We start from the raw sequence: 12,714 nt of genomic DNA, 5'->3' as shown, positions 1-12,714 counted from the left end.
CAATGAACTGTATGTATCACAACATCTATTGTGTTCTTGGGTGAAATATCTCCTTAACAGAATCCAAATATTGTTGCCTTTGAACCGCTAACAAATGTATCTTTTGTCCATTTCCCCAAGCAGACACATTCTTTCACTGGGGAATTCACAACAGATTATTTATTTTAAAGATAGACTAAATGTGTAGAGTGTTGACACAATCTTCACATTTTGCATTCCAAATGGTGCAGATGAAATATTTGATTCTGTTGATCTATTCTGCTGATCTATATTCGTAACCAATCGAGTATGTGGATCTAGAAGCTATAGCTGTCAGCTAACGCTAATATGTGCATTTAATATAACATTGCAGCTCTGCTTGCCTTTTGACTTTGACATTATGTTTCAGGCAGCGTAGTGCAGCTGTGGCTTGAAAGTGCTTGGCATGCAGTTGGTGGAGAAAGTTTGTGTGGGCTTGGATAATATGGCTGGCAGTGGGCGAAATCCTTGTACTTTCATTATCATCACTTTTCAGGTTCTCACACTGGACCTGTCGAAAAAGCCAAATTGGCTCTACTTCAAATTTAGATTCTTTGAAAGTGAAGCCTCACTCAGTCGGGGGTTCCTACAGAAAAAAAAAACCTCTATGGGACCAATACAGTACAGAGGGACAACTGCTTTGTTCCCAACATTGTGTTCCCAACACCAGTGGCCATGCATGTCGTTTTATAACTCCACAAGGGCACAACAACGTTGTTCCTCATCAGGGAGGCGTCATGTATATCCCAGCATGATTTATTGGCTGATTAGTCATGTTTACTTTGGCAACTCCCGTCAGGACAGACTGACAGGCGCTGCAGAGGATTTCCTCAAGGTCAAGCTCATCAATACCGAACAATGCTACAACGGGCAGGAGGAGTTTTGTGAGGGTGGTGTAGGTGCTAAGTGCCAAATGAGTGCCAAGTGATGTAATCTACAAACTTATTGTAGTGCTGCAGGCTTCCAGTACTTGGCATTAATGCACAACAATGAACAAGGCGGAAGTCAATGGTTTGTTGTGCAACGTTGATTTGCAGGTTTATTGCTCTGCCATGCTATTATCAGTCATTCCATTGTGAAAAATATAATTAATCATATGTGCAGTATGAATGGAACGAGAGCTGTTTGTGGAACTATACCGACAATGATTACAATGAAGTTATTAAAGTTTTAATTGCGCTGCTATTTTGCTTTAAAACCTTAACTGTTGACACGTAGAAACTTTCAACATCCTCCCACCAACGTCAAACCAATGATTAATGTTCCTAGCTGACACCTAATTCAAATTATACATCATTTTAAACCAGTGGGGCTGACTGAGTTTTTGTTTGTAAGCAGCAGTATAATTTGACCACCAAACAAAAATCAGGACACCTTTAAATTAGATTAGTCACCATGCCAAGAGGATAATTGCAGTCTTTTAAATGACACTATTGTTTTTACAAAACGTCTCGACAAAGTCAAGAGTTTCACAATGTTCATTTTAAACTGACATTCGGTGTTAGTTTATAGATCACCTGATATCTTGTCAGGAAATCAGATACAATCTTGCTATTTCTGTCTGGCAAATTGTGGGCAGGAAGTTTTGTCCAGATGTTACACACTCCTTGACTTTTAACTATAGCCTGTCACTTTCCTAGATTAGAGTGTATTTCTACATGCAAGCTTAAAGTAATATCTGTTCAACAAAATAAATAAAATTCTATTATATTGATATACTTGTCAAGGTCCAGTAAAAAGGCTTGCTCATTTACCTGTCTGTTGATAAGAAGCACCTCTGGCTAAAACCAAACAGTGGCAGGCTTTCTATTTTTTGGACCTGGATTTGACACTTCTGTATATTTGTGACCCCAAAACATACATCTGAAGTTATCTTAAGGCACTAAAGGTGTGATATTTCTTAAATTGCTTATTTTTGTTGGGGTCGTAGGTAAGCTGGAGGCTATCCCAGCTGATATTAGGGCAAAGGCAAGGTACCCTATTTTCCGGACTATAAGGCGCACCAGACTATAAGGCGCACCTTCAATGAATGGCCCATTTTACAACTTTGTCCTTATATAAGGCGCACCGGACTATAAGGCGCACCATTATTGCATCATGTCAGATTTTTAATCCAAATCAAATCATTCTCCATTTTATCTTTTTTATTTCAACTTCAGACGCAACAAATTACTTTACAATCACAAAATAATGATCCATAGTCTTTTTGATTCATGATTCATAGTCTTCAGCGGGCCACTTATGATTGATTTCATGACACAATGCTTCAGGCCAGTTTAAATTTAGGAATTTGGTCAATATATAAGGCGCACTGAACTATAAGGCGCACTGTCGGCTTTTGAGAAAATTTTAGGTTTTATAGTCCGGAAAATCTCAACTAAGTTAGCAGTGCTAACCACAACCCCACCGTGTTGTCCCGATACTTTGGTAATGTGTTTTCTTGGCTCTAAGTAACAATACATTGTGTCCAAAAATATCTCTGTCCCATTCCTTAAGACTTTGTGGCGCTCTGAGCCGCTCCCTTAAGGATTCCTTGGCTAATAACGGCACACAATCGGCAAGTGTGTCATTTTTCTCATATTAGGGCATATCAGAAAGAGGGAGAGAGAGTCCCGCCTCCAAATTCTCAGGGTGGCCTGCCCTAGTGGCAGAATGGCCGGTTCCTGTGTTTGTGCATGTTCCCGTCCCCTGCTGTCACCCTGAGGCACGTTGCCATTGTTTCCGTAGCGAGCACCGGAGATCACGGCTGCTCCTTCCATCGCTCGCTCCCCCGACTTGGGAAGGATGAGGAGTGGAGGCGCTGTACACAGTGGGTCACACCTACTGTACGTGAGTGGGAGATACGGGGAGACATCTGAGAGGACGTGGAGTCCACACACTTAAGCGTACACAAATAGACACGGTCCACTTGCACATGCACGTCCACCTTTTGTGTTCAGAAGGGAGATTCCAGGTTTTCTGGTAAACAGCGTTCAGGTAGACTCCCTGTCTGCGCAAGGAGACTGTTGGACTGAAGCGACTCTGGGAACACAGTCAACAACAAAATTATTCCAAACATAATTGCAACAATAATGTTAGTAGGGCTCCGAAAGGGAGGGCATTTGGCAGTATTTCTGGTAGTTCACCATGGGAATTTTTGGTGGGGGAATTTTGGAAAGATTAACTTTAATCCACTTTAATAAGATGATGATTTTTCTTAACTATTTAACAAAGAATGAACTGTTTAATGCAAACTAAAAAGTGTGCTTCAATAAATATTAACAAGCGGTACGGAAAATAGATGGATGTATCGTAAATATTTATGTTTCCTGTCTTAGACTACATCATCCATTTATCCTTTTTCTATCCTGTATTGCTTTGCCTGTTCCTGGTCACGAGTGAGCCGGAGCTTATCCAAACTCACATTTACCGCATCAGTGAGAAGCTTCACATACTCTGCCTGCAAGGAAGTCGAGCAAATGAACAATTACAGCATCATTTAGCATTATCAAATTACTCATTCACATGGAAACAGCTTTTTTTTCTTTTTTTTTAATACTGTTAATGCCCTTATAGCTTTCATAGCTACAAAATAATTGCACTAATTTTTACAGACGACCAACTGACTCACTCCCATATTTGTTTCCATTTTTACTTAAAATATAACTTGTTCATCAGCACGATGAAGATATGATTACCGTTACCCAAATGAGCTCAAGCGATAAAGAAAATGCAGGGCTGAATAATTTTGGACCTCCTTATCTCACTTAAATAATTTCATAATTGTAAATACAGCCTGATCGTATCATCTGTAATTTAGCAACAAGTTTTGATGTCACAGAGCAACAGGATGCTTAGAAGGTTCCAGATGGTGTAGTTGCACAGGCTTCTTACCTCACAGAGCATAAATTGCAGTAATTTAAACGTCCGAGGGCTATTTATATTGGCCTATATACAGGCATACCAGCTCCTGCACCCTAAATCCATCCACCCTAAAAATAAAGCCAAAGGGGTAGCTGGTGGGCCACGAGTTCTTGTTTTTCAAAGCGATCATCATGACAACTGTCTTAATTGAGCGTTAAGTGCTCTTTGTGATTGGAACGCTCATCTCTGTTGTAGATCAACTGGACAGCAGGAAGGTTCAGCACTCTCGTCCAATTCCAGCCAGGTTGCAATTAATTCATGCTTTTGTTTATGTAAGGAAGGTCTGCTCTCCATGCGCGCTTTGACGTGAGGTGCAATCTGGGAATGGTTGATGTTGTAGCAGCACAAGAATGTTTCTTTTTACCATATTCATTTGCCACATTTAAACAATTATTAGATTACAGTGTTTATAGAAGTTTCAAATAAATTAAATGTGCTTGTTTAATAAGCACACATTCAAAGAAATTTGTCCGGCGTCAAAAAGTTGGAAATTGGACTGGAATAAAATACGAGTATGAGTATTTTTCTGTCATACAATTGATGCTTAGGGTCACGCACGGGCTCACAAGACTGTGTGAAATAAATACCACAAGGTTAAGAGCCTGCTATGAAAATTACCGCAAAGCTGATGAATAATATGATAATAAACACCGTGGGGGTGCACATATTTCTTGTGTTTCCTCTCATGTGGCTACTAGACGTGGATAAGAGAGCATGTGTGATGCATTGACATCAAGTGCAGGTAGCTGAGTCACACGAGGAAACAACATTTGCTGTGAAATCCAACATTTTCCAGTGAAGATCAAGTTCTTAACTAATAGCTGATGGCATCTGGTCCTGATGAACAAAGGCAACACTCCTCATGCCTTACGTTATTTCACTATGCACAGGCTTTAAATAGTCCAAACAGAGCACGTTAGTAATAGATTCCAGTCTTGATAAGTTGGCTTCGTTTTCTGGACTCTGTGTGATATTGCCTATATCTCCTTATTGCTTGAACAGAAGTTGTAAGGTCCATTTTGTTATTCCCTGGGAAGAAGGCCAGGATCATCACTAGACATTAAATGTCAGCCATCAGTCAATGCATGTCATTAATTCAAAGCACATTTTGATAATCATCACCTATGCTTTCTTGTCAATGCCACACATAGAAGTTAATTAAAATCAACTAAATCAAGTATTCAACCAAGATGTGAAGGGACTTTTCATATTGTACAGCATAATTAAATCTTTCACTCATATTTGTTTTTAAATGTATTTAACTATAGACAGTGTTGTGTGTGTGCGTGTGTGTTTTGGTTTGGAGCCAGTACATGTGTAGTCGTGACGCCTTGAAACACTTTGCTGTCTTCGCCCAGACTGATATTGAACAGGACATTCTCGGCTGAGCTTGTATTGCCATTTTCAATCAAGAAAAAAATCACAAATATGCTGACAGCAGTGCCAAATGATGATTAATTCTTTGTGAGCAAACACAAGGGAGAAGCATATGCATCACTTTGCATTTGTGTGGTGGATCCACCTGTAGAAATGTTCTCATCTGATTTGAAACACTGTGACCTCAATGTTAGAAATCATATCTGGTTGTGTGTGGTTTTAAGATGGTTGTTAAAGTTTGGCTTTGTTTCACAGGGCGCAGCATCACAGGAGGACAGAGCAACAAAAGCTGCTGTGTGGATCTTGATTTAAGGTAAGGGGCTATTTTTCAAATCTGTTTCGCAGCACAGTTTTACGGCCTAGTATATCCATTGTAGAGGGATCCTGGATGATAAGTGAGCAATTTGTGATTTAATTTTCATAGTCACCAAGGCACTCAATGTGGCCAAACAATTGTATTTATAAATTTCTCTGTTTCATTTGATCATTAAGTAATATGACATGGAAATAAGTTTAAATTGGTTTATAAATTGGATGGAGATTCTTCATGGGGCAATATTTACCTTGGCAAAGCAGTAAGACGAGTGCTAAAATATGTGCATCACTTAAGAGGTTTTTTTTTTTATGTCTTTGGATTTTATTGACTTGATTCATTTACATCCAATTTGCTTTGTGCTCCTTTGATTTTTCTCTGAAGTCAAGAATTCAGTAATTGGATAACTTTGCAAATTTCTTTGTCATCTGTTTGCATTATATATTAGGTTTTATTTGGACAACACAATTTAGTTTGCAAAGTTGGCTTTGAAGTAAAAAAAAAAAAAAAAATCAAGATGAATGCCCTTTTAATGCAGCACCTCACAATGGATGAATGGTCTTGGATTCAAGCTGCCAACTTTGAGAGACACGCTATAGACATAGATGCGACACTCAACTCTGACCCAAAAATTACTGCTGTCAAAAAAGTTTGATTTATTCGTGTCTTTCCCACAAAGCACTGACGTGGAATCAAAGGCCAAATACAAAGAAATCCATGCAGAAATAACACTCCCATGACTGAATTGGATCGTTCAACAAACAAGAACAAGACTGACAGCAGTTCGTCTGTCTTTCATCATTGTGAAAATATATTCTTAAAAGTGGGAATTCACATGCTTGTTTTCAGACTATTGTAGGTCAAGAAGAAATGATGGAAAGGAACCATACAAGCTTTTCTCACCAAACGTTGTGCTTTTAGGGTAAAACACATTTATTGGCTTCATATAGTCACAGTGGATATTGACCTTGAGAATGGGAAATAGTTTTGAAATAATCAATGCAACATATCACATTCAAGGCGCTGGAGATGGTTTTAATTTTCATTGTTGAATAAATCATCCGTACATTTTTTGATAGTTTTGGTTCGATTTTCCAGAACATTCTTGCCCCTTGATAGTTTCCAGCTTGGCAATTGTGCTACCTTTTGATTCAAAACGGATGCTTCCCAGATGTACACACGTCAACCTCTGGCTATACAATCATTGATGTTTGCAATGCAACAGATGGAGAAGCCGCTTGTGCAATAGAATGCCGCTTATGTAATGTCGCCATGGAAGTCAAATATTTATAAATGTACCAGCCACCGCTTTAAAATGTACATTTGTTTTAGCAAAATTCTATATAATGGGAACGCCCCTAAGACTTAGAACACCTTCGACTGCATTGGCCTGCCCAAATTGGTCAATTTTTATCGTCTTTCGCTCTCAAGTTTCTAAAGACGCTTTGAATACAACACACAGCATTGCCATGTGAAATTAGTTACTCATCTGGATCATCCGTTCTGTCTGAATGATATTTTGGATGAGGTGGATATATTTTATTGTTCTGCATTGATTTCCTCACAAAACCATAAACTTGAGTTGTCATAAATGCGTGTCCTTTAACTGAGGCCAGACTTCTACAAGATGTTCATAATAGCACCCACTGGTTACAGAAGTGATGCATTCAAGTCTCTTCAGTGCTCTAAATGTGCACACATGCCTTTTGTAGTCCACAAGATGTGTTGGACTAAAATACTGTAGAAGTGGGACAGGGTCCACTGCTTTTCATTTTAAATCATGTCTGACACAAGTTGGCTTCCATGACTCCAACAGTCGCAATTGATAAAAACAACTATTTTTGCAGACAAATTTCTATTGCGCTTGCGGCGGCAGATATAACATTTTCTGGGATGTGGCAGTGAACTTTACTTGCTACGTTTCTTGTAAGCATTCTGCCAAGAAAATTTTCCTTTTTTTATTTCAAACCTTCATTATATTATTTCCTTTGGGTAAGAGAAACACAATACATATTTGGAATTTTATTACCAGAGCTGAATGCAGGTTGCCAGGAGCCCTGCCCAAAATGGCTTAAGCCCTGAATGATGCAATGAATCCCACCAGTCGGCTGTTCTAAATGTTTTTTATGAGCCACTGAGCATTGTGTGTTTTTCATACGACGCTTTTAAGTCAAATTATTGTTGTTTTTTTAGAGTCTTTTGCGAGGACTGCAATATTTGTGGCGCCTAGGCTTCAACCTGTGCTTTTATCTGGTCTCTCAATTGGCAGTGTGTTATATTTCAGGTCAAGCATCAAATCACTTTCGGCCACCGTTTTTCTTCCTGAGATTATGCTGAGATGATCATGTTTTTTATGGCTGCCTCATAGTTCTGCAGATCCAGGTCTATATATCAGCGCTCACCTTTCTTTATGTTCCTTTAAGTTGCATGCTTGCTGGGATTTCTCCAGAATAGTCTAACTTGTCCATTGGTGAATGGTTGTTTGTTTATATGTGTCCTGCTGTGATTGACTGAAGATCAGTCCAGGATGTAGCCCAAAGTCACATGGGATAAGGTCGAGCTCACCCTCGAGCCCCCTGATGACCTCAAGCAGGATATAAAATGGAAAATAAAATCCATTCCATCCACGTGGTTGTAGTTTACACTGGTGTAAAGCTACACTACATCATTTTGATGAAACCGTTTAAACATCAAAATGTGTCATGTTAAATAGTGTCACTACATCGTAAAAGTTTTCCGATTTATGACTTCAACAGAATATTTATTTTCATCACATTGCCATTTTGTTATCACTGGCATGGATCTCTGACAAGATTTTCCTTTACTAACCCACCCAGGCTGCCATGTGCTTATTACTCAATACATTTGTCATCCAAATCTCTCCTCAGCTGGTTTGCAGTGCACATGATGTGTAACATGGGAATAGCGCGTACATGTCAAGGCACAGCGGGGCATTGAGAGAGCAACTCATGTTTGTCGAAAGTCTCCTCATGACTCCCCGAGGGAGGATTCGGCAGGGGAAACCAAACTATGCCACCCAAGGTAGTTGGACAACCTTTGACCCCATGTGACATCCCTCATGTGACCTGTCTCGCTGTCGGAGGGAGTCGCGTCTCAGTGCTTTTCACTGTTCCGTTTTATTGTACTTTCCCACCCACGGTGAGCACTTACATCGACCAGCCAAGAATGGAAACTGCGTCACATTTCTACATACTTCTTCTCATGATATTCCGGATTTCCATGCTGTAACTCAAATAAGACCAAAAGAACACATGTCTCTTCACAAAGAACGAACCCAAATATTCCTATAAGTACCATGGATGCCATGTAAAGAGGCCAATTGGATATGTTAGATATCATAGCACCCTGAATGTTGGTAGAATCATAAAAGTACAATTTAGGTCAGGAATCATTGCATTAATGCTGGTGCCTGTTATGAAGCTTTCCAGAATAGTTCCCAGCAGAATCATCTTTCACTTTGAACAGGAAGATTCCAAAATCTTCAGCTTCAAAGCTCTGCCGTATGTTTTTATTATGTCTCAGTAGTATTGTGTCATCTCTACACATGAAGATACTGATTCTAGTTTTTTTTAAAAGAGAGTCCTCCAAATAAACTCAAGTTATATTTCAGTAGCATTCACCAGGCTTTGAAGGCGGGTATGTTGGAACCACCAAAAGTGAATGCGCAAATAGTTGTTAGTTTAAAAAAGAGCTCAAAACTCAAACAAATGCTGATCTGCTGTCATTGTGATGTCATCTGAAATTTTACAAGACTTTAGCTTACTGTATTTATCAGCATGAACTTTATAAGTATGCTTTGTGGTTTTCTTTGGATTTGGAAGTGTGACGATAACCTTTGAACCCAAAATGGACCAAAATTATGTTAACGTTCTGGTTTGGTGAAATTATTAAGATGATAGGCGGTTTTACGGGGTGGCAATAGAACTTCAGACATGACGTGACTGATGCCCACTTACTTTTGTTTTATGCCGACATCCCGACTGCAGAGCACGGCGGCAGGCCAAGGGTAATCCTCTTGATTATTACTACCACTCGATTGTTTTAATCCAATAGCTGCCAGTATATCGATATTTATATAATATCACTGGATTATGGTTTAGATGTTAATTATTGGTGAAGACAACACAGGACAAGCTTTAACAGGTCCTGTATGTTGTCAAAAAGGCCTGCAACATCCCAAAACTAATTGAAACGTACTTGTATGGGTTTGGCTTAGTCCTTTGACGTTTGTGTTTAGCATCACACCTACTGAATGAAGCCATTAGAGACATTAAGACTTATGAAACACATACCAGGAGTTGGCTATAACCTTTTCCCAAGTAATGTAAGTTCATGAACTGGAGAACGTATGAGAAACACTTCACCTCTTCTGGGCCGGGGAGAAAAAGTCCAGTTCAATATTATCCTGTAACCACCCCGAAAAAAAAATGTTGGAAGCTTGTTTTGTGTTCTACCTCTGAGCAGAGACTTACAAATTGTCTTGAAGGCAAAAGTCTACTGCTACTTAGTGAAATGGTGGCTTTTATCTGAAATGACACATTATCACTCATTTACTTTGGTTTCAATCCAGAGACTTCTTCCGGTATCTATTTCACTGTAGTATAACCCGATGATGGACATTCTGATTTGACACTTTGGTGGTTTTTTTTGGTTCGTTGACTTACTCGTCAATCATATCAGGGCTTCAAGTATAAAATAAAAAGCATTCAGCGTTCATATTACGTTCACCTGCAGATGGTGACATGTTTTGCTTGGATGTTCTCCTTCTGCTCTCTTGGCAGTCAAACTTTTCTTGCTGCGGTTCAGCTGACTTGAGAGAAATCCTTCCAGCTCTTTTAATACTCCGATGTGAACGTAAACTATAAAAAATAGTTTTGAATCAAAATCTTCAACATGTCACACACTCAGGTTTCAATTCTTGAATCACATTTTTTTATTTCATAGTCGCATATTGTTAACAAATACACAAGTTATAGCAGACATTCAACCGAGTCTTCTTATCACAATACCTATATAAATTCCTCATCTGTCTTGAATATAATCCTAATTTGTACAGCCGCCATCTGTGACCATGTGCTACTTGTCTAATGTTAGTCCTTCATGTGAGGGTGACATGTCTTGTCTGGAATTGTGATGATTGTTTGTGCTCATCACTCTGCTAAGCACTAACACAAGACACATTATACAGTGGAATGGTGCAGCTTGAGTGATAATTGCATGCAGGCCTTGTTTGCCTTTGCAGTGGAAAATATCTGGGAAGTCAACGCTCTGCCTAATGATGCTTGTCAGTTAAATGGCAACAGAGCACTCTGATAAGCAGGCAACAAAGACGCTCTGCGGAGGCGGGCATCAATGCAACGATTCATTAAGCGGGCATCATAGCAGTCTTTTTATCCATGCGACGTCCTCTAAAATGAGCCGTGAATGATGATGTCAATTTTCTCTTCTTTTTCACTAGCCTCTTTCTTTCTACGTCTTTTCCACAATATGCAAATAAACAAGGATACATTGCATGCTATTCTCTGCTGAGCTGAAACTCACAATACATGATTTAGGGTGAGATTCATCTCATGTTCTACTGACTTTGTCCCTTTGTTGCTTGTTCAAACAGAAGATATTTGGCTAGTATTGATCAACCTGTTCTGGAGGTGAGGGGACCCCTAAAAAGTCAGCCATGATGGACCTGAGGGCATTCTGAAGCCCTCTGCAGCTTTATATGGGAATGTGTTCTTTTGGTTTGATGGAGAAGGAATCTCATGTGTGAGAGAGATGTGAACTCTTTCATTCTCATTTCTCACCCTTTTTGTCTTTCTCTCAGGCTTTTCACACATCCACGGTCCTCGTCCGTCTCAGTGAGACACCGTTGAAGGCCATTGTGAATAGTTTGTATGTTCAGGCCTGGTGACGGTTGGCGGTGGGCGGTAACCATGGTTGGTATGCGTGCGGCGGGGTCACCACACAGGCAGGAGGACTGAGTTGTTCGATACTTACGATAGTTACTTACAAAACCAAATGTTATTAAATGTTGCCCACTCTGCTTTTATGGCATTTTTTTTTCTTAAAAGACTAATGAACACCAGATTCTTAGTAGAAGGACCCCAGGATGAATGTCCCCCACTAAATGTATGCTCCATCTGACCCTTTGCATGAAACCAAGTCTTCAAAATGACCTGCAATGCGGAGTTGAATAGCGTGTCTAAAAGGAAGATGAGCGCTTATCCTATCCTCAGAACACGAGAAATACAAGTTAAATGCACATTCGCAATCACAGTCTACAGTCAGTAGTGCAGTTCTACAGCCAACATGTTTCCTATTAACTGGTATTAAGTTGTTCAAAGATGTACAGTCGAGAGCCTCAAATCATGCCGGATTACACACAACCTCCAAGAGCAAGTCGGCCAGGCAATTTGCTGTCCAGAATGGTTACGATTTCTGGCTCAGGTGATTCAACCTGACGGTTCCTGTGCGCTCACTTTTTCTTTTCCATGTAAATGATTCACAGAAAACATTTCATTTTAATCCACCATATTTTTTCTGCAGGCGCAAAAGTTAAAGTAGAACAGGGGCAAGTTTACAGTACATAACTAATCAATTGTTTTTGTAAATTTTGATTATGATGCAAAAAAAAACTTGTTACTCAACATTTGAGAAAAAAAACCCGCCAAATATTTAATATTGATTGTATTTAGTCCAAATTAGCTTTATTCTGTATGGAGGTATGAAAAAGATTAGTTGTGTGATTATTGTTAAATTTTACATTAACTCCTGGATTAAAAAAATATTAGACATTTTTATTATGTAAAAAATAAAATCCCAGAATGGCTGAAAACAAAATATAGGCTCGTTGTTATTGATTAACTAATCGCATTCAATGCTGCGTTAAACATTAGGCAGTCTCAATCAAAATAAATTGAAACATTATTTTGCAGGGTTACTTCATATTCTTCATATTTAGTGCAGAAATATCACTTTGGATGTTTTTTGCTGAACGATGAATAAGCAAAGATCCATGCAAAGATTTCTTGCATGCATGCATGTGGGCACGAGTGTGAAATCCTAGTTGTGGATGATGTTGTACTTTT

Source organism: Syngnathus scovelli, chromosome 5 (genome assembly GCF_024217435.2).
Source record: "Syngnathus scovelli strain Florida chromosome 5, RoL_Ssco_1.2, whole genome shotgun sequence".
Classification (NCBI taxonomy): Eukaryota; Metazoa; Chordata; class Actinopteri; order Syngnathiformes; family Syngnathidae; genus Syngnathus; species Syngnathus scovelli.
Note: the sequence above shows the minus strand (reverse complement) of the source record.